This window comes from Ambystoma mexicanum, chromosome 6p, assembly GCF_040938575.1.
Source record: "Ambystoma mexicanum isolate Mex_15411 chromosome 6p, UKY_AmexF1_1, whole genome shotgun sequence".
Lineage (NCBI taxonomy): Eukaryota > Metazoa > Chordata > Amphibia > Caudata > Ambystomatidae > Ambystoma > Ambystoma mexicanum.
Genome location: NC_090935.1, coordinates 1,007,699,153 through 1,007,726,417, shown reverse-complemented (window position 1 = coordinate 1,007,726,417; position 27,265 = coordinate 1,007,699,153). Strand labels below are relative to the sequence as shown.

General features: G+C 47.8%; 1 protein-coding gene and 1 long non-coding RNA gene across 3 annotated transcripts in view; one reads left to right on the top strand and one right to left on the bottom strand.

Annotated features, from left to right (window-relative positions):
• Window positions 1-27,265, bottom strand: part of SLC12A2 (solute carrier family 12 member 2) — a 908,845-nt gene that overhangs the window by 3,011 nt on the left and 878,569 nt on the right. The gene's annotated exons all lie outside the window — the stretch shown is intronic.
• LOC138510142 (uncharacterized) overlaps window positions 1-27,265 on the top strand; it is a 240,658-nt gene that overhangs the window by 81,752 nt on the left and 131,641 nt on the right. Inside the window, exon 2 of the long non-coding RNA XR_011280326.1 lies at window positions 22,890-23,055. This is a non-coding gene — a long non-coding RNA (uncharacterized lncRNA). The remainder of the gene's footprint in view (window positions 1-22,889; window positions 23,056-27,265) is intronic.

The window sequence follows — 27,265 nt, the reverse complement described above, 5'->3', positions numbered from 1 at the left end:
TAAGGAACGTAAGTGGTAAATGGGGCATTTGTATGCACCAAAGACCATTGACACTGGTCAAAACATAGGATTCAAAGTCCACTTTGCTGGTGCTTTAGGATTGTCAAGGAATATTTTGGGAAATAGCATATGATGCATTTGTAAACACATTAGGCCAGTACTATTAGCTACAGTGGAGTATTCAAAGAACGCTATACGGAGATGTTTGGGAGATCCATTTTTGATATTTGGTGGAATGTATTTTCATTGTAATTAAAAATGATTAACCTTAAATTCATTTGATGGTGATGAAGGTATGCAATGTATTCAATCACAGACAATTTGGCAAGCATCTTGCTTATTTGCACATTATCCAAAGTCCAGATGGGCAAAGATTCAGGCTAGGACTTCCTTTAACCAGGACACTGAAAGGAGTATGTATAGGACATTTCTGACAAATACGTGACTGCATCAAACATACATCTTGCCTGTACAAATTAGGCATAGGCAAATGATTAAAGGATGGAAAGATGGGCATGCATTTCACCTTTTGCTCAATGATCCACTTGTTGACTGTTCATAGACGCAGAAGACCATTACTTAAAAGGGCACAAACGTGCATATGTGGGTCCCTTATTTTGCCCATCCAGCCCCAGAAAATGTTGTTCCGCAACAGGTTTGCAGACTGTACCAAGGTACAGTTATGCAAAAGAGTATTCTTTTCCACTATCAGCAGTCAAACTGTGGTGGTGTCTACCCATTTACATCTGCCATATCTCAAACCACTTTGTTTCATCATAGTATCAAAACAAGTCTATTTTTGAAAGTATTGCGGGTGGTGCATCGTCCGGTTTGAGTGTTTTTCACAGCGCCAAATTACCATTTCAAAAGGTGTATGCTGCGCTGCATCAAAAACATTACAATACCGTAAAATCGGAGCATGGAAACATTTTTGCATGTACAAAAATGCCAACTGGAACTTAAGTGAGGGCATTTGGGAATTCATGACACTAGTTTGTCCTTTGTGCACCGGGATAAACATTTGCTAGCATCGCTAATTCACCCTACCCGACTACACAAAGGGGAGGCTCAGGTTACTGAGCACATTAAGTTCCCGCTTAAGCCAGTGCTACAGATCCAAGTGTTTTAATCGATTGTGGAGTGTTACCGAGGTAGGATGGCCTTGTAAATGAAGGTTCAATGGAATGTTTTACAGAGGATCACATAAGCGGTACCACTGTTCTTTGTGCTTATCAGGTTGGCCAGGTTATTGGCCCACAGGCTCTCCCTCATTCGGTAAATACATATTGCACCCCCACACAGTGCAGGCAATGCAATGAAGTGAAAAGAATGGCAGTGTAGGATGACAAAAAAAGTGAACGAAAGCCTATTCAGCCTGCCCCGGGAGACAGATGGCATATTAAGTGTTATGGAGGCATCATCATGGTAGGCTGAAGGGCAGGAGGTGGGAGGGTCTGATAGGATAGTGCAATAACATGCTATCTGTGCTTTAGTCCATCTCCCAGGCAGGTTAATTTGCTAGCTTTCCGAAACCTTTCTATCTCATCCTACACTGTCTTTTTGCATCATTGTAGCACCACCTTCTTGGCCACCACACAGTAACACAGAGCCTCTGGTAAGCAACATTTGAGGGTGCTGCGAGTAACATGTTCCTCTCGCAGTCACTGTGGTAGCTGGTGTCCGGGAAAGAGCATTGACAGAGCACCACTTTCTGCTTCTAAACCAGATGACAAATGTGTGATGGTCAAGTGGTGGAGCAACAGAAAGGAGGTGTTGCCTGCATGTGGTTTCTGCTGATAACAAGCAGGCCCTATGATTCAATTAGCCGGGCCTGCCTGTGGTGGCGTCAGAGGCATAGGAATGGATAGCTCTAGTCTGGAGGCCATCATTGCTCTTTATTTACGAAAGTAAACCGAAGTCATGTAGGGAGCCCAGGGATAGCAGTCTAGTCCAGTGAAGGAGTAGGAAAGCATCTCCATTTAATTTGTATATCACCACCAACTTGCATTGGTGTGTCATTGGGTCATGGACGAGACAAGTGGATGGAGATCTGCATCACTGCCCCCTTGGTAATATACAAACAGGCAGGACTTTTATTTTTATGATCTGCTTGGCTGATTTGCATATGGGTTTTCCCCTTCTGTAATGGCTTGGCAGGCGAAGAACGATGGCCTGGAAGGTTGCCCAGAGCAACGCCAGTGGTTAAGATTCAGTCTAAACCATCCAGCCATCACTTCTTTGTTTTTGCTTTGTCACCCCGAGTGGGACGGTATGCCCAGACGTGGGTCCCGTGCCTACTGGGCCTAGAGACCCAAGCTGCTACTCACTGATGAGGCCCAACAAGGCCGAAACATGTTTGGGGATGATTGTGGTCTCGTGCAGAAGGGATGTGACCTAGCAGTTTGGGCTGGAATGCCCCTTTTGGGGTGGGACCAAGCCTGATTTTCATATGTTTTTTTTCCCCTTCCGTAATTGCTTGGCAGGCGAAGAATGATGGCCTGGAAGGTTACCCAGAGCAAAGCCAGTGGTTCAGATTTAGTCTAAACCTTCCAGCCATCACCTCTTTGTTTTTGGGGAGCCCAGGGATAGCAGTCTAGTCCAGTGAAGGAGTAGGAAAATGTCCCCATTTAATTGGTATATTACAACCAACCTGCCTTGGTGTGTCACTGGGTCATGGACGAGACAAGTGGATGGAGATCTGCATCACTGCCCCCTTGGTAATATACAAACAGGCAGGACTTTTATTTTTATGATCTGCTTGAGCAGGGGTGGATACACCCTTTTTGGCAAGGGAGACCAGGAATGGGGCAACCATGCTGCTTTTGAGGTCCATAGATGACAGTTATAAGCCAAGGTCTACAACCTCTGGCTCTCCAGATCTTTGTGGCCCACATCTCCCATTAGTCAGAGCAAGCATAATCAATGTTGAGGGATCAGGAGTTTTGTAGTATAAAACATATGGAGAGCCACATGTTGCAGAACCCAGCACTAACCTATGCTACATACATTTTTAAGTGCATCATAAAAGCAGTGAGCGTGGCTTGCACCACCAGAACCCAACCTAATCTTGCTACAATACACACTAAAATCAATCGTTTTCATATGCATGCACTTTCTTGTATTTCAGTTTAACTTGTTTACCAACACCATCACTACACTTACCCACATAAAGGCCGGTCCCTGGACTGGATAGCCCAGCACAACTGCCCTACCACCATCACAGCTAATACGCCCATCCCATGGTCAGACCACCTTGCTATTCATTTGAACATCCCCACTGCAAGACGCATACAAATACCGGAGCCACCATTGCCCAAAGCACTTACCAGAAGTTCTATGCAACTCACTAAGGACAATCTTCTCCCATTCCTAGTCGGACCAGCGTTCAGGCCCCCATTCTCAGCTGCCCCAGAGATCCTAGCAAGATCGTACAACACAGCCATCAAAGCAGCAGTCGAAACCATTGCGCCTCTCAAACCACGCAAGGCTAAAACTACCAGTCACACCAATGCCTGGTTTACCCCAGAACTCCTCGTACTCTGATCTGAGAAGCGTGCAGCACTTACCCTATTGCAAACCACACGTACAGATGAATCAAAAGCCAAAAGAGTACAAAAAAGCTATAATTCATGCTAAAGCCACCTCGTTTGAAGTCAGAATCCAAGAAGCCCAATCCAACACCAAAGAGATTTTCTCAATTTTCAGAGACCTAGGGACCCCTACACTCCAACACCACAGACCTTCACCAAGGATAAAACCTGGTGTGATGGTATCCAATCTGCAATGAACTGCAAGATTAACACCCTCCAAACTAAAATACAGGCAACTAGATAAGCACTCAACATCCCCCCCCACCCTCCTCCATACCACCCCCCCCTCTAGTAGCACCAAACTCCTCCTCATTCAAGGAAATCAAAGAATCTGACATGATTAACATCACGAAATCCAACAAACCATCAAACTGCAAAGGAGACATATGCCCAGCCACACTCATTAAGGAATGCGCCAGCCATCTCGCCCCCTTCCTCGCAGCATTTGTGAATGCCCACTTTGCCTCCAGTAAAGTCCCCTCATGCCTCAAGGAAGCCTGGGTTTGCCCTCAAAAAAACCTACCCTGGACCCTGCTCACCTAATAACTACCGGCCCATCACCACGGTCCCCTTCCTTCTCAAGATACTGGACAAAGCAGCATATCTATAGGTACAACAATTTATTGAGGAGAACCAACTTCTCGGACTACGTCAATCAGGTTTCCGCCTAGGTCACGGGACTGAGACAGCCTTACTTGACCTAAAAAAAACAAATGGACGATGCGAGAGATGCAGGGAAATCCGCTCTCCTCCTCCTATACCTATCGGCGGCATTCGACCTAGTCGACCACCAAGTCCTATGCCACCACCTATCCACTACAGCAACCTCTCTCCCAACACCACCGCCTGGATCGCCTCCTTCCTGCAAGGGAGGACCATGCAAGTTTTCTCTGACCTTGCCTCAGCCTTTCCCACCACTATCCTATGTGGCGTCCCACAAGGCTCATGTATCTCGCCCACCTTTTATAACATTTTCACACAGCCCCTATTCCTCATCCTTGACTCCCTGTGTATCTCGTACACTAACTACGCCGACAATACCCAGATCCTCCTTACCCTAAAAGGAGACTATGGCTCGAAGACACTCGGACCACATATACAACACGATTCAAGCATGGATGGCAGCCAATGGGCTATGCCTCAACTAAGACAAAACTGAGCTACTCATGGTTGGCTCCAAGGAAACACTTAAGAACCTTGACTCCCAATTCAGTCACTTTATGACAGACAGCATTAAAATCCCAGTGGCAAATTCAGTAAAAACACTAGTTGTCTATCGGACTCAAATCGAACGATGCCAGGGCATGTTAATGGCACAGCCTCAACAGCAGCTTACCATGCCAAACTCTTGACAGCAGCCAGACCCTTCCTCTCTAAGGATCACTGCATCACAATTGCCAGAGCCATCACAGGATCAAGACTTGATTACTGTAATGCACTGTTCCTGGGCACCTCCACAAAAAACATGACCAAACTTCAAACTATACAAAACAGCGCTCTGAGAGCAGCCACTGCAATACCCAAAAAAGAGCACATCACGGCAGCTAGGCAACAGGCACACTGGCTCCCAGTCCTCTTTAAAGACCTTACTCATAAGTGCATCCACCTCACTGCTCCACCCTACCTCTCAGAGAATTCACCCCACTAGATCCATCAGACCGCCCAGAAAACCTTATGCAAACATGCTCATGATCCCCAGAGTCAAGAGAGCTAGAGCAGGAGGGGTTAGCGTCCCATACCTAGCAGCGCTGCAATGGAATGCCCTACCACCACCCTTGCGAGCAGAAGTCTCCCACCTAGCATTGCGTAAAACAGTGAAAACTATGCTTTTCAACTAAAACTGTTCCAAGATGTGAACACTACCTTTCTCACACACTGAGAATGAGCAGACCTAGACAGCTGCATAATATGCTTTAAGATGAAATCTGTATCTGAATGATGGTATAATGGAGGCATCATTTACTCTAACCCTGAAACTTTTCTTTTGTATACCTGAATTATGTTACTCATACTCCCTTACACCTATCACCACATGTATGTAGCTCTTCTGTAACTAAGATGCCACAAGTAACAGTGCCGCAATGCCTAGCTGTATGCAGTGTTTCAGACACGCCTTGTCGACGTCCCCTTTTCAACTACGAAAAACAAAATGCAATACTCGCAGTGACCACTGGATGTCGGACCTATGCACAGCATGTGAATCTAAGCAGATGCAACCATCAGAAATGCTTTTACGGTAAGTAATGCATTGTCATATTCTGCTGCTTTTACAGCCTCACATTGTACTAGCAAACAGGGGTACTTCCGATATTAAATATCCATACACCAGAGGACTCTGCTGCCCCACACTGTTTATGGGAACTGCCAAAGCTCTGTAACCATGTGAAAGATGTATACGTTAACTACTCCAGTTGCTTGTCTGCGTCTGGCCCTGGTTGAGGTATCAATGTGATGTACTGATGCCTTCACAGATCTTGTGCGAAAAGCTTGGCCTCCACAGACCTAGCTTAAACGTATGCTGCCTCTCTGGTTGATGGTATGCCTGGAAGTTGCTAATATCTAGTCACAGCTTCTAATTGGCAGCAGCAAAGAGTACTTCTGCAGTGGCCTGTGTGAAGTGCAGACTAGCATTCAAATAAACCTTGCAGCCGCAAGACTTCAGTACCTTATCCTTTGCTAAGTAATCTCAATGAAGAGGAGGGAGGACTAGAGCAGATTGCTTGGCGTAAAGGGAGGCTGAATCTACCACTGCCAAATGAGGCTACCTATGTGATGCGAGACAGCTTCTTAGAAGGAAGAGGCCTGTAGCGAGCGTTGATTTTCTATTAGTAGGCAGCAGAGTGCGCAGTTTCTCATAATATACATACATCAGCCAAGTTAAAAGAAAAAGGTGATGGCTGGAAGGTTTAGAATGAATCTTAACCTCTAGCATTGCTGTGGGCAACCCTCCAGGCCATCGTTTTCCGCCTGCCAAAAGCCATTAAAGAAGGGGAAGACCATATGCAAATCAGTTTTGGCCCAAACCCAAAAGGGGCAATCCAGCCCAAACTGCTAGGTCACATCCCTTCTGCACGAGACTACAAGCATCCCCAAACATGTTTCAGCCTTGTTGGGCCTCAGTGAGGAGTAGCTTGGGTCTCTAGGCCCAGCAGGCACAGGGCCCACGTCTGGGTATAGCTGTCCCACTTGGGGTGACAAAGCAAAAACCAAAAGGTGATGGATGTAAGGTTGAGAATGAATTTTAACCTCTGGCTTACATCAGCCTACACATAATTTTGAAAGTGCAATCCAGACTGAACAGATTATCACCCCAGAACCTTGTTGAGGGTCCTCTGGAGTGGGGAGTCCCCAAGAACTCTGCAAGACCAAAATCCCATCATGGAAGGCCTTTGCTCAGTGAGGAATGTTGTTTAATGCTTTGCTTGAAGGATGGTCATCAAGCGGGTCAAAGGGATATTGTGGGCTGGAGACATCCAGGTTTTTCATGGGAGCTTATGGGGCAGCAGAACTTTATTCTGCTGCACCCAAATGAATTGGAACTGGCTGTGGAGCCAGAGGAAGAGTGGGGCCTGCCAGTATAGAAGACTATGTAGTAGTAGCTGGTGTGGGTAGCCTCGTAGGCATAGCTGAAGTCATAGGAGGGAAGCACTTGAGGCATCAGCTCCCGTATAAGCCCCTTAAAAGTAATCCACCATTGGGTTGGACCCTCATGAAGGTTTGAAACTTGTAAAAAAAAGTTTTTAAAACAATCTTTCTTGGGCAGCTTGCGACTAGGCGATAGATGTGGAAGTATCTGGTGTAGTGGGAGCCAGAGGCTATCTGCCAGTTAACAGGTCCTGGTAACAGAGGCGAAGGAAGTCTCATGCAGGGTATGGGCGGAATCAAAATACCAGTGGCAACAGTCGCCAGGGACCCCTACCACCTCGCAACTTGTTCCAGTGTTCGGTCCAAGAGAGCCTTTGGCCCTAGAGCCGGTGAAAGACTGCACAGTCTCAGGGTCATCCACGGTCAGGAGGTTCTGACTGACACCTTGTGCGCGTGCAAGTGTCCAAGAGGTGGGGCCTAGGTATTCGAGATAATGACTGTGCATGTCTGAAGGAAGGAAGTTACTAATTCAAGAGTCCTATGAATTGAAACCAGTTATCACCAACATACACTGACTTAGAGCAGAATTGGGCATTAAGAGAAGAGAACACATCACACAACACAGAAGAGATGCTCACTGGCTCCCAGTTTATGCAAGAATCCTCCATTAAACACTTACCACCCACAAATGTTTATCTGACACTGCTCCCACCTATCTCAATAGTTGCATTGTAGCTTAGAACTTTCAGATCCAATGCAAATACTCAGCTGCACATCCCACGCTTCACTACCACAAGAGCAGACAACGCAAGCTTCCCCATTGAACCCCCCCCCCGCATCTGGAACTCTCTCCCGCCCCATCTGTCCAATGAATCCCTGCTACCAAAGTTAAAAAAAACAACTAAAAACTTGGTTGTTCAACAAGTACTAAAAACTCCAGCACAAGCTTATCCCTCGAGGCCGGTAACCCTCCTAGCACCACAAGATTACTGCTATGCCATATGAGAGCCAATATGTATATATGCTGTTCTGTTTTTGCAACTTAAAATGTAACCCTGACATTAAAACAAAGATATATGTAACCTACGCCATGATACCTAAGGGTTTGGGCATAGAACCAAATGCAATAAATAAATGCAATAGATATAAACTTGTGACAGGGCCAGAGTTGTGGCCCTGTCAAAGAGGGGTGTTGGGAGGCCCAACCCAACACGGGTGCCTGAATGCAGGGAGGCCCCATCCCTCCCTATATGCAAAGAAGGCGGCGTCCAGATCGCTGGAGCAGCACAGCAGGGTGGGGAGACACAGAGCCAGGAGGCCGCAGCGGCATCCCCGTCACAGGGTGCCGTGAATGTCGCAACACCGGCTGCAGCAACCGGCAAGGATAGACGCAGCACGCCAGTGTGCCGCATCCATAACACCACCAAACGGTACCAGTGTCTGCCCCCACATGAAGCCACCATTAGGCCCCAGAAAGGTCTTAAGCCCACGATGACACTAGGGATTATTATTATTTTACAAAAGGCCCTGCAGGCGATGAGCAACATGCCGTCCCTGAGCCCCAGCATGGGCCACGTTGGAAAAGGGGTGGACTTATCAGGCATTTAAAGCCCTACCATGGCCACCCCCATCACATCTCTTAGAGCCAGGATAGCTATTCGTTAAGGTAAGAGGTTAAGTAAGCCTGTGGGGTATTTAACTAACCAACACTAAAGCGCTCTAGAGCTTTAGTGTGGGTCAGTTGCGTGAGGGCAAGAAGAGGTGGAGAACGTCCAAGAGACCAGAGGAGGCGAGACCGAAAGGAGTGCGCAGGCTATGATAAGGAGGGGATTTCTGTGTGAGAGTGGAAAGTGCGGTAAAGTAGAAGCAGCAAAGTGGTAGTGGTGGTGGTAGCGGTAGTAGTGGTAGCTGGGAGTCCAGATAGTAAGTAGCGAGTGAGAGAAATAGGTAGTAGAGTCCAGCCCAGCCCAGGAAGTGAAAGACAGATCGAGGTTACCGATCTCAGCACTACCAACATCCCCATTGCGGAAGCCTAGGTTAGGGAGGCTGGGACAAGGCTGGGTTAGACCAGAGAGCGAGAGAGAGGGCCAGCCCGAGCGCCAAACGTCCCACCCCACTAAGACCAGTTACCTTTACCCAAAGAAGACAGCAATCCCATCCGTTATTTTAACTACAACCCTTGGAACTACTCAGTCTGTGTGATTATTTGTGGCAGAACATTATTTAAAATGTTTTTTGTGGGCAAGATGAACGAGTTATTTACCCCTAGTAACGTTCTTTCGACTGTATGCTCCTCCAACATATTCCTCATCTTTCACATGTAGTGTCCATAGCTTGGCTGCTTAGGACATTTTTCGGCAGAGGGCACCCTGCGTCGATGGCATCTGGTCGATGTCCGTCGAGGGAAGTAACACGCACGGCGCCCTTTTCCTCAGTTCTGTTCCCCCCCCGCCCCCCCCATTGTGTAGCAGAAAAGGCAACATATCAGGCCTGACCATACTCAGCCTTGTTGGAACGAAAGCTGTAACAGCATGTCAAATTCTCCAGAGGAATAGGTTGGGAGGGCGATGAATACATTGGAGGAACATCCAGTCGAAAGAACGTTACGTGGGGTAAGTAACTTGTTCTTCGAATGGATTGTGTCCTCCAACGTATTCCTCATCTTTGACAGACTCCCAAAGCAGTATCCATGATTAGAGGAGGGTGAAGAATTTTGTAAAGATGACATTAAAGGGCAGAGTACAGCACTGCCTTACCAAACGCAACATCCTGAGCACGGGAAGTATCCATGGAATAATGCTTAGTAAACTTGTAGAAGACCACGCTGCAGCATCACATATGCTCTTAATCGGGATACCCCTTTGCAGGCTGTCAACGTAGCCATGCCTCTGGTTGATAAAGCATGCAAGCCCTCAGGAGGGACATTGCCCGCAAAATTATAGCATTCAGCAATAGTGAGAATGATCAACCTAGACAAGGTCTGTTAAGAAACAGCCTGAACTAGCCTGTGCCTGGTATACCCCACAAAGAGCTGGTCATCCACTCTCACCTTGGACATTCTGGAAATATAAAAGCTCAAAGCTTTCCTAGGGTCCAATCTATGAAGCATCTCCTCTTCCTTACTAGGATGCAGAGGAGGATAGAAGGCAGGTAGCACAATTTTCGGACTCAAATGAAAGTCCAAAACTACCTTAGGTGGAAAGGAGGGTCTGACTCAACACGACCCTGTCCTTGTGGAAAACAGTAAAGGGTGGCTTGGAAGAAAGTGCCTGCAACTCGCTCACTCTACGTGCAGATGTAAGAGCAACCAATAGAATAGTCTTAAAGGTCAATAACCTCAATGGTCATGAGTGCAATGGTTCAAATGGAGCACCCATCAGAAACTTCAAGACTAAGTTAAGGTCCCTAACCGGAAACTGAAACGGGGAAGGCGGGAACACATTCGTGAGCCCTTTTAGAAATGAGTAACCAGCGGAATATTAAAATAAAAGAATTCCTTGGATGAGCTCTTAAATATTGATAGCGCTGCTAGGTAACCTTTATTGGTTCCCTCCTGAAGACCCTTGTGGGCTAAAGACATCAAAAAAAGATAGAGCATCCGTTGTCGAACATGAAAAAGGATTAACATTCTTTTCCCTGCACCAGTCGCAGAACTTATTCCAACGGCACAGAGAATTAGTTGCCGGCCGCCTAGCCGAAAGCAACACCTCCATTACGTTGTCTGGGAGGTCCCAATCCTTGTAGATCAACCTTTCAGAAACCATGCATGAAGGTTGAGTCTTGACCTCTGGATGGAGAACCCGACCCTCCTCTCGCGAGAGAAGATCCTCTCTTTGGGAAAGACTCATTGGAGGACAGATGGACATGTCCAGAAGGTCCGGGTACCACGATCTCCTGGCCCAATCCGGAGCCACTTTGATCATGCGAGTCCTGAACCGCGTACAGTAGCGGAAATTCCTAAATCACTGAGTGCGTCTCCTAGAGCTCCTCTCGGAGGAAATTCCCTTGAGCAGTACTGTTCGCATTGGCGCTCTGCACAGTGGCAGTGACCCTAAACCTCCTATCTTGTTGAGGTAATGCATGGCCACTGTGTTGTCTGTCATTATCAGGACATTCGTCCCCATACAGATGGCAGGAAAGCCTTCAGTGCTAGCCTGATCGCTCTCAGCTCCAAAAGATTGATGTGTAGTTTGGCCTCCGATGGATACCAACGACCGCTGATAGTCAGATGGTTGGCATGAGCACCCCACCCTGTGAGGGAAGCGTCCGTCACTACAGTCGCCTCTGGCCATGGTTACCAAAAAAGGTTCTCCCTTGATTAGGTTTTCCTCGCAGGCCCACCACAGAGGATCCTGTGATACCCTGACCGGAACCTGAAGGTGATCCGACATCTAGCCTGAGAATTGGGACCATTGAGTCCAGAGTGCCCATTGAAAGGACTTCATTCTCAGACGGGCCTCTGGCACCTGAGAAATGCAGGATGCCATGAGGCCGAGCAACCTCAAGAATTCGAAGGCTGGAAGACTCTGGGCAGACTGAAATTTGGTTACCATCTGGAGAATGTTGTGAGCCCTCACCTTGGGTGGCGAGCACTTGCCCAAGGACTGGCCACCAATGGTCTATGTTTGAATGATGACAAGACTGAGCTCATCATCCTGGGCACCCACTCCAACCTTAAGAAACTAGACCAGGAGTACTCATCCTTTATTATTGACGGGAACACCATCAACGTGGCTAAGGAGGTAAAGACCCTTGGCTTCTACCTGGATTCCACCCTCTCCTTCGAGAAACAAGTGAAATCAATGGCCTCCGTCACCGCCTACATTTGTAAGCTCATTAGGACTGGCAAACCCTTATTGTCGAATGACAACTGTATGATCCTGGCCAGAGCCCTAATACTCTCCAGGCTTGATTATTGCAATGCCCTCTACATCAGCACCAATAAATCTGTTATCCAGAGGACACAAATCCTCCAAAACAATGCCATAAGACCTGCACTTGGTGTGACCAAAAGATCACAGATCAGCGACCAGGCGCCAAAACAATTGGCTTTCGACCCATAATAAAATCCTGTATATATCCCATCAGTTTGGTGAAGACCCTCGGGCGGAGGTCAACTTGAATGTCAGGACTCAAAATGGATAGTGCGAACTGCCAACAGCGAACCTCAGGCATTTCCTGTGCTTGAGATGGATCGGCACATGAAAATAAGCATCCTGAAGGTCCAATGACACCAACCAATCCTGAAGTTGGAGGGCCTGAAGGATCTTAGAAAGAGTAACCATCTTGATTTGTTCTTCCTGAGGAACTGAGCGGATCTGGAACCCTCAAAGAGTGTACTCTCGGATTGTTGTGAGGCCTCTGTAGAAAAGGCAGGCAATACCCGTGGGCTATTGTTCCCAGAGCAAAAGCATCCAAAGTAATGGCTTGCCATTCTTCTAGATGCTGAGACAGCCTGCCCGCCCCCCCGACCGGTGAGCTGTAACTGAAGGCCTTAGAGCGGTTTTGAAGTGGTAGTAGCAGAGCCTGATGGCAAAGAGGCAGCTGCTTGAGCGGCTTTTGAACCTCTACCTCGTCCACCATGAGGAAACATACGTTGACTTCTGATTGGCCATTCCTCTCGCCCTTCAAAATGATGAGTAATAGCGAAAAGATACACCCCTCCATTGCTGTCCGCTTGGACGAAAAGGCTGAGGCTACCGGACAGCGGCGCCCAAAGACTTGGCGGCTGCCTTAGAGGTCTGAAGCTTCTCAAGGATCTCGTTAGCCTTGCTGCCATAAAGGTGCGACCGGTTAAATGGCATGTTCAGAAGCCTAGCCTGCAGATCCGGTGCAAAACCAGACTTCCATAACCACGCAAATCTACGTATCACGGTGCTAGTAGCCATAGACCTGCTGACACTGTCTGCAACGTCCAACCCGGGCTGAAGGCATTCACACATGGCTTCCTTGCCGTCCTCAACAAGATCTAGGAAACCTTCCCTTTCTTCCCATTCGGGAATATGCTAAGCCGCCACAGATCTGCAATCCCACAGAGTGTACGAAAATCTTGCCAAGGCACAAGAGGAGTTGGCCACCTTCAAGGACATACTCCCAGCCGAAAATACCTTGCGCCCATCCATCCACGTGCTTGTCGTCCCTATCGGGAGGGATGGTAGGGTACGCAGCTTGCTTCGAGGTAGCAGTGGCTGCCTGGACCACAGACTCTCAGGAGTGGGGTAAGATGATAGATAGCCGGGGTTGCTACTGGAGGGGCGGTATTTTCTTGTCAGAGACTTGTTCACTGCCGGATTAGTCTCCGGGATTTCCCAATTCTTTGCCACCCTGTTCTGCAGAGCCACATGAAATTGCAATATGGGATCTGTAGGAGGACCCTCATCAAAAATGTCCGGATCATAGTGGGTAGTAGGCCTGGACCAGCCCAAACACTCCACAACTCTCGACATAAGTTGTCGGTAAGAGGAGTCGGCATGCTGCCCAGGGTCTGGTCTGCCGAACTCCAGCTCAGGGGAAGTGTCAATACAACTTGCATTATGCAAGGTATCACAAAGATCCTGCATCCTAATCTCCTCCGAAATGAGGCATTCTCGCACATAAGGGGTCCCAAACTGGTGGCCAAAAGGAGCCTCACCGTCATCAGAATGTTCCTCCTCCTCGAAAATGGAGGTGAGGGACTTAAATAAGTCTTTCTTTGGAAGGGGATTACACCTTTTCTCAGGAATCACAGCCAGAGGCTTCGAAGTCGATGACTTAGACTTAAGACACAGCTTTTTTACGAGGTTCAACGAGTACCGGGGCTTTGATAGAAATTTTAGCGCTGATGGCGTCGACAACGGCTTCGAAGGCATTGAGGGTCTGATTGCGGTGGAGGACCCGACAGGCACTATCAACTGGCATGGCATTGATGGTTTGGACGGTTTCGATGGAGACGTCTCGATCGATCCTCCGCAACCTTTTCCGAACCTCATATGCTTCCGCTTAGGATTGCGCTGTTTACCAGTGTTCGAGGGTGCGCGAGTATCCAGCGGAGACCGTTCCCTGCCAGCTTCAACAGAACACGTGGACGGACCTTGCCCTGCTTTTTGAAAATTCTAAGCATTTCCACGCAGAAAGCTTCCCACTCAGCGGGCGACAAATGTTTGGACGGGCAACTCACCCTCTCGGAGGTCCCGCCTGAAGAAGACGAGGAAGTCGACCAGCGGTGCTTTGATAAGGACGAGTGGCGGGAACCACTCCTGGACCTTTTAATGCTGCTTCTTCCTCGGAGGAGAGTCACCTCTCGACTCATTGGTCGAAGGCCTAGCAGGTCGGGGCTTAGACACCTTGCCTACCTTGAGCTTCCCCTTTCGTCCCCGCAAGGACTTTCCAGTCATCGACTGGGACTTGTAGCACGTATCCGTGTCATGGCCTCCGCCGAGGCACCACAGGCAGACACGATGCAGATCTGTGATGGACATCTTGTATCCGCAGTCCCTGCATTTCTTGAACCCGGACCGAGGTGTCGGAGTGGAAGACGAAGACCTATCGAAGAACCTTACAGCAAATACTAGACAGTACGAGGTGTGCCAAGGTTTCACGTAGCAAACACGTTTGCAGATAAAACAGAAGTGAGGCAACGGGTGGCATGCGTGCTACTTCTAACATTCGATGAAGTCACCCTCGACGGAGGCCTTCGAGTGACATCGAACCGACGCAGGGCACCCTCTGCCAAACAATGTACAAAGCAGCCAAGCTGTGGACACTACATGTCAAAGATGAGGAATACGTTGGAGGACACAATCAATTTGAAACATGCAATTAAGAAAATAGCGTAGTACAAGTGCAAGGCATCCAGTCCCAAATGAGCATTAAAAAGGACTGACTGGCAAAACCAGTGGGAGTAGTCAGTATGGGCGGGCAGGCCTAGCTAGCCCATGCATGGTGCACATTTAAAGAGGAAGTACATTTTGCAGTGCAAAAGGCTCTATTCCTGCCCCCCCCCACCCCCTGGGATGGACTCCCATCAGTATTAACAAGAAGGGACGCGAAGTAAGATTACAACGTGGACCGGAACAGGCAAAGCTACCCGAGAACTACCGACATGACGGGAACTAGCAGAAACGCATAGAGCAGATCGAAGATCCACTCAAGCATCAGTGGTCTCCTAGAGGCCCTAGCCTAGAAAACTGCCAGGAGCAGAATAACAGGATGACCGGAAGTATGGTTTCTCTTGCGGGGCCCTCATCCAAAATGTCAGCAGTCAATACGAAATTAACTTTTGGTTTGGTTAGTGCCGACAAACCCCGTGTTTCCACCACCTTGGTACTGTGGCTCCAACCCAAATGGTATGGCAACACTCTTGACAGTGGCAGTTTTAAGAAGAATAGTGTTTTGAAGAGCTGCATGGGGAGCAGGACCTCGATATAGGTCATGTCACTGAAGGGAAACAGTGGGAGGACAATGCAAACGATCTTACTTGGCCTTGTGCCATTTAGATTGTGCAAATGCGAGGGAGGGGAGACAGGGAAGTGCAATCAAGGAAGCATAGCTCTGAGAAAGTGCGGCCAGGGCAGCGTGGCTCTGGGGGAAGTTCAAGGAGGCAGGCGACTGTAGGGTTGCAGTTACAGCACCTAAGTGCAAGGTGGGCCCGGAGGCAGTACAGGGAAGACAGATCATGGGGAAGCTTGGTACCCAGTGAGACTCAGAGGGTAGCCAAGCTGCCAGTCGGTGCAGCAGAGAGGTAGACCGCCAGTGAGAGAGAGAAAGCAGAGCAGAAAAGGAAGGTGTTGAGCTGCTTCCGGAACTTCTGGTGGCCCGGCACATGTTTGAGAAGGGCAGGGAGGCCACTCCAGAGGGTTGTGCCCGCAGAGGAGAGATCTACCTCCACTCTCTGCCTGGATAAGCGTCTCACCATCAGAGAGTTTGAGGTAGCTGAGCGAAGGAAGGTATTTTGGAAGAGAGTTGGATGTAGTGCAGGACATGACCCCCGAAAGCCTTGTGGGTGATGCAAAGGGCCTTGTACTTGATGGAACAAACCTGTAACTGTTTCCCCAGCATGGGTCTGGCATGGATTCACAGGCTTATGAATATTCCTAGTCATTAGGATGGAAAGCCTCAGCAAAAGAAAAAACTGTTTCATTTCTAAACTGTCTTTCTCCTATAAACCAATCACTGAGCTCTGGGTCATACTGCCCCAGCCAATGACTGCCCTCTACCTAAGCCCCTCCTCTGGCACCCATCTTCAGATTGAAGAGCTGGAAGAGCTCTGGAGATCATTGCGTGAAACAAGCCTATTTAATCAGGTGGAGAGGATCTGGGAGGTGGCAACGGGAGGTCCCCCCATCCCACCGTCGTCCATGCCTGGAAGCTCTGAAGGTATACAAGCTCCTCCTCTGAGGAGATATCCGTGCCTTGGAGGACCTCTGAGCCCTCCCCCCCCCCCTCTTCGTGTTGAGAGGGGACGGTCTCGGGGAGATGACCGGCATCTTCTTCTCCGGGGTCTTCTCTATGGGCTGGCAAGAAGACTCCCTCCTGCCAGGGAGCGACACCCTTGCCTTTAGGAGTGCGCCCTGTGGTTCCACCTCTGCAGCCTTCGAGAGGGACGCCACCGCCACCTCTATGGAAGACTGGGTCTTCGTTGGGTGTACCTGGGCCTTCACGGTCAGGACCGGTCCCTTGTCCTTCTTGGCCTTGTCCTGCAACTGCTCACCACTCTCGCCTCTCCTCTGTCCTCCCCTCCTTTGGTAATGTTTCAGGCCCTTTCGTTACCCTTCTCCTCCCGGTGGAAAGTCCAATTCCATTCATGAATGGTTGACCAGGAATGGTCTACAACTGAATCCTGCCAAGACTGAGATCCTTTTGTTAGGCCTGCGACATATGCTAAAATATACTCTACAGATTCTCACTCTTGCATGTATATAAGGTTAGAAAACTGGGGATCATCTGGGAATCTCTGTTACACTCACCTTGCTCCGACGGAGGCGTCGATCGGAACTGGACAGCTGCGGTCTCCACCAATGTGACGCGTAGGGCCGAGATGACGGACTGGACTGGCCCACCTAGCTTAGTTTGCTTGGCCCGTAGGAATATTCTTCTGCAAATGGAGAAAGGGAATTAACCACCCTTGGAGTTGAGCGTAAATCCCCCCCCCCCTGCTGTTCTCCCCACAGATCACCTTTGATGTCCCCTCTTATAGTCTTACCTGATGGTTTGAAAAGATGAGCTCTCCATCCTGCTTTGAGTGCAGGGGTGCGTTGATAACCAGTTGCTTCACTGGCTCGAAGGAATTTGTGAGTTCCAGAACAATATTGATTCCCGGCAAGATGCCGTAAGTATAAAGTTCGTAAGAGTTCAAATGCCTGACTTTCACTCTTGTCCGATTCCTTGCAGGTTACAGCTTGACCCTAATGAAGAGTTCCTCGTGGCAACCGGTAGTATTCTGGTAAGGATTTGTATTTTCCAACACAGTTCGATAAAATAATGTCAATTTGTAACCTGTTGCTTTCTCCCTTATTCAGGCGCTGAGAGAAAGTATGAAGTCTCGGGGAATAATACCTCCGGCGGTAAAATCAGGTAAGTCTATTGTGGTGAGGAGGGTTCCCCTTGTTAGTCCCTTTCTTTCACCTTGCTGTCCTTTTGTTTCCCCTTAGGGGCCGGGGTTCAGCGAAGATGCAGTGGAAGCTGCGCCGACCTGTGAAGAGGAATAGTACCCCCGGTGAAGGAAGGATAGGATCCTTCTGAGGCCCTTCATTAATAATATCTGTCATGTCATCCTGGTCGTAACTCGGGGACACAGTCTTCCACCCCATTAAGTCTACGACTCTTCCCTTGAGGTTCCTATACCCAGAGTCTGTGTGGTCAGTAGGGTCTGGTCTTTCAAATTCTACCTCAGGTGAGGTATCTAGGCCACTGGCCGATTGTAAGCAGTCATAAAGGTCTGCCATTTTGGTACTTGGGTCTTAATTCTTCAGGAACTTCCCTTGTCCCAAATCTAACACCAGCTGATGTACTTTCTTCATCGGAGGATTGTTCTTCAAAAATAGAAGACCGATTTAAACAATTCCTGCCTGGGCTGAGGATGGAAGATTTTTTCTTGTAAAGGTGGCGGCATTGACCTAGGGTTAGCCATAAATGACGTTTTAGGTATCGGTATTAAAGATTTCCCCGACAAAGGCATTGATGGAATAGATGCCGGCTTCGATATGCTCGAAGGAATCCTCAAGGTCATCGAGGGAGGCTTTGATGTTGTCGAGCGAGGCTTCGACACGGTTGTCGAAGGTATCAACGCCATTTTGTCCTGGGTTAGCCTCGATTTGCGCACCAAAGGTTTTTTTCTTGTTTCATGAGGCGCTGGAGAATCATCCTCCGAGGACGCCCTTGAATTTGTCGGATTTTGCGTGTACAGTTTTAGATTTCCCTCTGTCACTCTTGGAGTGGACAGGGGCATGCCCTTCATGCGACTTTTTGAGGGGGGGGGGGGGGTCGGGGCCACCTTCCCAAAAGTCTTTAACAGTGAAGCCATAAAGGCCTCCCATTATTTTGGGGAATCATGCTTAGAAGGACATGAAATGAACCTTCCGTCAGGCAAGGAGGAAGAAGAGGAAGAAGATTTGCGACGTCGCTTCTTCAATTTTTTAGATGAGGAGGAAGATTTCCTCGAGCGACTCTTCAACCTCGACCGCCTCGAGATGAGATTTTCTTTGACTCTCCCGAGTCTTTTTGCAGACTTAAAAGACTCGTCTCCCACCGCTAGCTTACCTTGGCGTTCCTTAAGCGCCTTAGTCGACTTCCCTTGACACGAACCCCACTGGTCGACCCGATGGTCAGGGCTCAGGCACCAAAGGCAATTGCGTTGAGGATCCATAATGGACATCTTCCTTCCGCACTCTAAACACTTTTTAAAACCTGTCTTGGGTGTGGTAGGTGTTGAAGATGAAGACATTTTCAAAGAAAGAACTGACGCACCGTTTCGAAACACGAAGTAGAAGCTCGGAAAAACGGAACTGAGACCAACGGGCACCGCTCGAGCCCTATATACGACGGATGACGTAGACACTCGACGGCGGCCCTCGAGGGACTAAAAACTACGCGGCCTCGAGCACAGCACCCTCTGGCGAAAAAAAACTTCTGGAGCTGCTGAAGCTGGATATGATTATCAAAGATGAGGAATACGTGGGAGGACACAATCCATTTGAAAGGGCCTGTAGTTCGCTAACCCTTCTAATAGAAGTGATAGCCACTAAGAAGGCCGTCTTGTAAGTTAGACTTGCTTTATGCATTGGCTCAAAAGGGAGATCTCACGACTCTGGTTAAAACCACATTTAGCTCCCATCCAGGAGCTGGGTGAGAAATGGGGGGGGATGGATTCTCTTAACCCCTTCCATAAAGGCCTTAATAACTGGTATTTTCCACCATGACACTTTCTGTTGTGACGTGGTGCAGGCTGAGAGAGCAGCAAGATGAACCTTTAGGGAATTGAAGACCAGTCCTGAGTCTAAAAAATGGGTTAGGTACAGCACAATGTGTGTGGGTGAGCAATCGATGGGATTGACGCCCTTGGTATTACACCAGATGACAAAGCGTTTCCATTTACTGGAATAGCAATAGCGGGTGTTAGGTTTCCTAGCTTCCCCGAGGGAGCTGAAGGTGTCCAAACTCTATGACCTCAGGAGCCAGGCTGCTAAGTTCAGAGTTTGTGGGCATGGGTATCGGGTCCCCCCCCCCCCACCTCCTGTACTGAGACAACATGTTGTATGGGCAGGGCAGTTTTACTGGTGGGGAGTGGGACATTTCCATTAGATGAGCGAACCAGGGTTGGCAGGCCCACATGGGGGCTACCAATATCATGGTGACTGCTTCCTTTTGCATCTTGTACACTATCTTGTGGAGTAGGGGAGTCGGGGGCGCGGGGGGGGCATAAACAAATTTCCCTGACCATGTGATCCAGGGTCTCTTCCCCTTGGAACGGTGCTGGGGGTACCTGGAGGCGTGGCCTTGGCATTGGGCATGCGCCTAAATTGCGAACAGGTTGATCTCTGGGAAGCCCCATTCTGCAAAGACGTTGGCGATGATGTCTTTGTGCAGACACCATTCGTATTCTACAGACAGTGGGAATTCTTTGCTGAGCACAGAAGATTGAGTTCCCCTGGAACGTGTTGGGACAGACATCTTGTGTTTGAGAGCCCACATCCAAATGTTTTGGGACAGCTTGGATAGCCCTGGAGAGTGTGTTTAGGTAATACATGGCTGTGGAGCTGTCTGTCAGAACCAGAACTGTCTTCCCTTGTAGTTGAGTCTGAAAGGCTTTCAGGGTATCTTTTGCCCCCAACTATGCTATCCTCTACATGTGGCAATTCGAGAAATCGCTCATACTACATGAGTCTAATCCATTCTTTGCAGCTATACGTCTATATAAAAGATACATAGACGACATTATTATGGTTTGGGATACCACCAAAGGGGACCATACCATCTTTCTCCCCTGGATTAATTCTCTTAATCCACATCTTAAATTTACTATGACCTCTAGCAACATCTCGCTTCCCTTTCTAGACTTAACAGTCAATACTGACAGTGAGCATATCTTTGTGGATCTATTCCGCAAAGCTACAGACCGCAATTCTATTTTGCGGTTTGACAGCTTTCATCCCAAAGCACTCAGAGAAAGTATCCCTTACGGGCAATTTTTGAGAGCAAGACGGAATTGCACTAGAGTTAGTGATTATTCTACTCAGGCAGCTATCATCACAACCAGATTAAAAGCTAGAGGATATCCGGATCATCTACTTAGACAGGCTTGCAAGAGAGCTAGATATCAGCATCGAGATATATTGCTTACCAAACAGAATAGACCGGATATCACTAGTCAACGTATTGTATGCGTAACCACTTCCAATTCCTATCATAAGGAGATCAAAAAAATGATTTATAAACATTGGCATCTCCTTCAACTTAATAATCCAGAATTGGAACGACCTTTGTTTGCCTTCAAAAAAGGTAAAAATCTTAAAAACTGGCTGTCACAGGCAGATCGAGCTAAACCTATCTCGCAACAATCCACATTACCTGCACAATGGGGTTTTCAACACATTATGGGACATTTCCCATGCGGGTTCTGTAATGCTTGTAAATCTACTACAGCATGCTCTACAATATGTATTAATGGTAAAGTCTGGTCCCTCAAGCAACATACGACATGCAACTCTTCCAATGTGATCTATGTTATAGTCTGCCCTTGTAATAAATCTTACATAGGCAAGACAGCAAGACCTGTCAAAACTAGAATTTCGGAGCACAAATCAAGAATTCGGACGAATACCCACAATGCTCCACTAGTGGCCCATTTTCTAGAATTGAACCACAACTTTGATGATTTTAAATGGTGGGCATTGGAACGAGTTGTGGGAACTGATCGTCTCAACATTGCTACTAGATTGGCACAGAGGGAGCAATGGTGGATGTACCAGACCGACAGCTATCACACTGGACTAAACCATCAAGAAGAATGGCTCCAGTGCGTGATTTGAGAATTGTGCTTTATTTGATTACCACCACCACCCCTTATGCACTGTTTTCATCTGTACCCAGAGGATGGTCACCCATCGCTCTACATTGGGGTATATACTGATGTTTATATATTCTTACATTACATGCATCAGACAATGATGCTGTAACAGTCTAGAGAGTTTTATATTTTTTTATTATCATTTTTACTATTTCGTTTCTTTATCTGCCTCCTGTGATGCAGCACTATTGCTGTTAATATGGTGGCCTCTTTCCAATAATGGCACGGTATTTAAGGTCCCTGCTTCAAACTATTTCTATGCGTGCTGCCCCTGTGGAGGGGATAAACTAATGAAGCACTGTTGCTTGAATATTTGTGGTGGTCAGGATGCTATACTGGAGAGAGTTCTTTAGCCTTGTTCCCACTTTCTCTCTCTTGTTCTTTTTGCCTTCGGCGTTGCTTCTGGTGATTTGGGGGCTTCTCTGCAATAATGGCACGATATTTCAGGTCCCTGCTTTCAGGTAGCATAAATATGCGCTTTGTCCCTTTTAATTTACTAGACTAAGGAATCTTGGTCACATGACAATTTGCGTTAGTCATGTGGCACGATGAGGCAATATTTTAGTCAGTCAAGATTCCTCCTCGGACTCGGAAGCAGCTGATTTGAACTGCGCTTCGATACGGCTGCCATTCCACGCACGGAGCCGGCGATAGCCTGAGGAACCCGGCCCTGAAGCGGCAGTAGTTCCACGACCGCCGGAGATCACGCCTCCCGTGCCGACGCGGTAAGACTGGATGCTCTCTTGTTTTCGTTTTGGATCCCTTTCCCTGTCGCTGCTTCACTTGCCGATTTTCTCAGTTTGAGGGATGTTGCCTTGCGGATACCAGGGGAGGAAGGGGGTTGGGCCAGACTCCATTGCGGGCGTTTCTTCTTTCTTTCTCTCTCCCGTCTCCCTCGCTATATAATGGCTACTGGAAATAACTCCATTGAGCAAGGGACCTATCTTTCAGGAATATCTCCTAGAGCAGATTTGTATTACCTGAGGGGAATGATACTTAGAGCTTTTTTCGTATTTTATCAATTATGTTTATCACTAATGCCCTGGAGACTGAGGGTCCGATTTTGGGAAGAAAGGATACGTCTGAGCCCAAGCGATTTTCTCATGGTTCTCCTTTATAATCCTTTCCTACCTTATTTCCTGTTTATCTCTTTTTCTCTTTTCTCTATGCAGGATCTGGTCTGCACAAAATTTCCAGTAGAAGGGATTTTCTCCCCCCCATCTAGCCTGAACTACTGTGCACCCGGATAAGACTCTAGGGGTGTACCACCAAGAGAATTTTTCTCTACTCTGATGGGCATTTTTCGGATACACTCAAAAGGAACTTCCACCTTTGAAGGTATGGAAATACAACTTGTTTATGTATTGTACTGCCAGGATGCCCCTCACTCTGCATTTTAGTTTAATTGCCACCGGGATGGTAGTGGATTCCCAGATTGATTCTGGCTTCCCTCCCCCTATTTTGCCAGGTTGGACTACATCATTTTGTTAGTATCTTCACGGCACTGACATAGGGATAATATGCCCCTTTGTCACTTTCCCTCTAATTTATTTGGGATTCCCCTTTTTTGACTTACGAATAGATTATGGGGCTTACCCTGGATTATTATTAAGGATACCAGGATTTTTAACTGCGTGGAGGGTGCTACATGTGGGGTTGCTAGATCGGTTCAAGGAATGTTTTTAATTATGTAACCCTTATGTATGCCCTTGATTTATGTGTTGTCCTATATCTGGTTTTTCTCTTTTCCTCTTCTTTTTTGGTTTTTTATATATCCATTTTCGATGTATCCCTTATTTCTGAACATTATTAAGATGGAATACATTGAACATCTGGGTGAATTAAGGAAGAACCATCTGAAGAAGATTGGACACATGGAATAATTTCAAAGACACTTTTTGTACTACGTGGCCATAGATGGCTCTTGAATATTTAAATGTAGAGAATTTGTATGTTTAGATTTTAGAATTTATCATCTAATCTGCCCTGTCCTGAGGAAGACGATTGTCAAGCTTTCTCTCTGCTGCTACGGTGAGAGACAGACAGCTTAGACACTGTTATTTTTATCGTCGAAACTATCTACGTTAGATACCAGTACAGCCCACGATATGGTTGGGAGCTGTACTAGGTACTGGTTGTTGACTACTTTGGTCAGATTGGAGACAAGCACAGGCTTTGCTGTAGTATATATTGATGCTACCCCGCTTGTCTGTTTTCAATAACTAATTGGTGGCCTTGATTAAGGTACAACCGTTTCTATCCCGCAGAAAATATTGACTATTTTGATCTGCGTGGTTATGTTGCCTTGTATACCTCCTCAAGCCCCCCTAATTAATTTTAGCATTTAATTTTTGCATATATATATTTTTCTTTTTCCCCTTGCCTGGTTGTATTCTGGTTATAAAATATCCCTTTGGTTGAATACAGATTGGGCACCAACTGAGGATTTTTGCTGTCTACGGATGTTATGTACTCTTGAATTATGTTATGCACAATGCACTTATGCTTACATCCTAGGATGGCTATTAAAATAATATGCACTTTAACTGGATATGTTCAGCATTAATTATGTGTTTTTATGCTGTTTTTATCATGTGTATAGTAATTGAATATGTGTTTATTAAAGATTGATTGAATACCTTTCTATGTTCCTTGACCTGGTCTATATCCCCATATTTAGTTCCTTCACAGTGGGCAGTATATTCCACTGATCGATTCTATGGTTTTGTTCGCATGAACCCTCTTTCCCCCTTGGGAAAGTGTTTTGTTGAACACTGCTAATAGCTCTAGCAGATTTATATGGTTGGATGCTACTTGTGGGGACCACACTCCATGCGCGGTCTGCTGAAGCAGGTGAGGGCTCCACCCTGTGAGAAGAGTGTCGCAAGAGTGGCTTCCACTGCGGGGGTGGTGAAGGACTTCCCCTTCAAGAGGTTTTCCCTCGACCACCACTGCAGAAGGAGAATGAGGGCTGGCGAGGCAACTACCAGATCTTCCCATTAACCGCTGGCCTGACACCACTGGCTGTTGAGCCACACTTGCATGGGCCGCAGGCGCGTGTGGGGAACCAAGTATATGCATGATGCCATCATACCTAGCAGCTGCATGGCCTTGCGTACCGTCACCTCCCGACTGGCTACATATTGAGGGATCTGAAAAAGCATGTTCTGAACCTTCTCGTTGGAGGGGAAGACGAGGCCATCCTTATTCCGAATTAGAGCCCCCCAGAAATTGTTTTACTTGACTGGGGACTAGACTGGACTTCTCTTCATTGATGGAGAATCCCAGACTGAACAGGTGGTCTATGGTCTTCTGGGTGTTCAAAAAGCATGTGTCGTAAGAGTCCCCTGTTCTGAGCGAGTCGTCGGTGTAAGGGTAAACCGGGACGGATAGTCTGCGCAGGTGTGCTTCCACTACTGCCAGGACCTTTGTAAACACCCTTGGCGCTGAGGCAATGCCGAAGGGGAGCACCTTGAATTGGTAATGCCTGTCCTCCATCATGAACCTTGGATATTTCCTGCGTGCTGGCAACATTGAAATATGAAAGTATGCATCTTTCATGTCCAATGTTGCCATGTGGTTCCCCTGTTTCAACAGTGGGATCACTTCCCGTAGCGTTACCATACAAAACTTTTGAGGTTTTATAAATTTGTTCGCTGGGCGCAGGTCTAGAACAGGGTGCATGATGAGGTCCTTTTTGGGTACAAGGAAGTACACTGAATAAATACCCTGGTTTACCTGAAGAATAGGGACGGCATCTATGGCATCCTTTCCCAGAAGCGCTTCCACCTCTTGATTCAGGATCTGCAGATGGTCTAGCGAGAGGCATTGTGAACGTGGCGGTCTGAACAGTGGTGGTTGGCGAATTCCACACAGTACCCGTGGGCGACCGTCTTTATGACCCACTGGTCTGAAGTTATCCCCTCCCATGCCACAAGGAAAGATGTTAAACGCCCCCCGACCGGGGTGACATGGGAGGGGACCTGGATCCATTGGTCATTTCTGACCAGAGGCTGCGGCTCCTCTGGGGTTGGGGCCTCTGCCGCGTCATTGACCTAGGTGGGTAGTTGGCGGGGCTTCCGGATGTTTGTCCAGAGTTCCAGTTTCCTGTATTGTAGTTGTTTTGACCTGCACGGGATTGCCCTCGAAAAGGACCAACGAGAACCGCCTCCCCTTTGGGGGGGAAGGCTTCAGAGTTATTTGCTGCAAGGACTTAAGAGTCTCATGCTCTTTCTTGGCCGTCTCCAGAGCATCGCCGACCGCTTTCCCGAAGAGATTGGTCTATTCTATGGGTTTGTTAATAAGAGTGGCCTGTATTTCAGGCTTTAACCCAGAGTTGCGGAGCCAAGCGTGCAGATTGAGTAGTGTGCCCTGGGCCAGGGACCTGCCTGCCATCTCGGCAGTGTCCAGAGCGTTTTTGATTCTATTCCGATTTACCTGCCAGCCCTCGGCCACGATGGTGAGAAGTCTGGACCTAGCGGGTTCAGGAACCTCCTGGAGACCACCTTGTACAAGGTTCCATTGTGCGTCTGCATAACTGTAACGCTCACCTGATTCCCGTAGAGGCGCCGGTCTTGACTGGGCGTATACCGTATCTTCAAAGGTGATGTCTAACACACGGCTGGCTCTTTGGGCTGGACCTCTGTGCACTGTATGTCTGACACGAAGGGTAAGATGTCTGCAGATAGAAAATATGGGATTAAGGAACTGGGTTATTGAATGTCTCTCTCTTCTTCCCTTTCTCTTCTCCTGTAGAACCCCAAAGGTTAACTTTCTCACCTTAGGTAAGTGAACGCCGTGCTCTCCATCTGCCTCGGGGCAGGGTGCTGTAACCAGTTTCTTCACTGGATAAGGGGAGCAGGCCTCTTGACTTCAGAGGACTGCTGTCCGTCGTTTACTGCACGAACGGTAAGTTTCGAGTAATTCTAATGTCTTTAAAGTCTTTAGTAATGATGTTTCTTGTTTTGCAGGGTTCCGGCGATGGCGGATGACGGGCTGAAGTGAGTTGAAGATGGAGCCCTTGTGATGAATAGAAGCGCCTGGAAGCACGTAAGTAAGCGCTTGTTGCCTGCTTCACGATGCGCTCTAACTGTCTTTTTATTTTGCAGGTACAAGTTCGGAGCGGCTGCAGGGTGCCGGAATACCCACTGGGTTAGATGTGGAAAGGAGTAATGGCACGTGAGTATTAAAGATCCCCAATGTCTTTAAACGCACCTTGTTTTGTCTTTCCGATGCGGGATGCAGCGCCGAAGGACTCCGGAGCGTGCAAAGAGTTGGTAAGCTTTTGTCTTTCAGATGCCGGAATGCAGTGTGAAGACCTCCGGAGCGCACGAAGAGTAGGTAAGCCTTTGTCTTTCAGATGCCGGAATGCAGCGCGAGGCGTTGGTGACAGCCGATGGACCAGGTAAGTGAAGAGCTGTCACTGAAGACCGTAATGCTAACCTGTTCTTTCTTGTCTTTATAGGTGTTGCTGAAGACTGGATTCAGGATGGTAAGCCTTTTTCCTTAGGCCCAGGATCAGATGCAGAAGACACAATGAGCGTTCTGC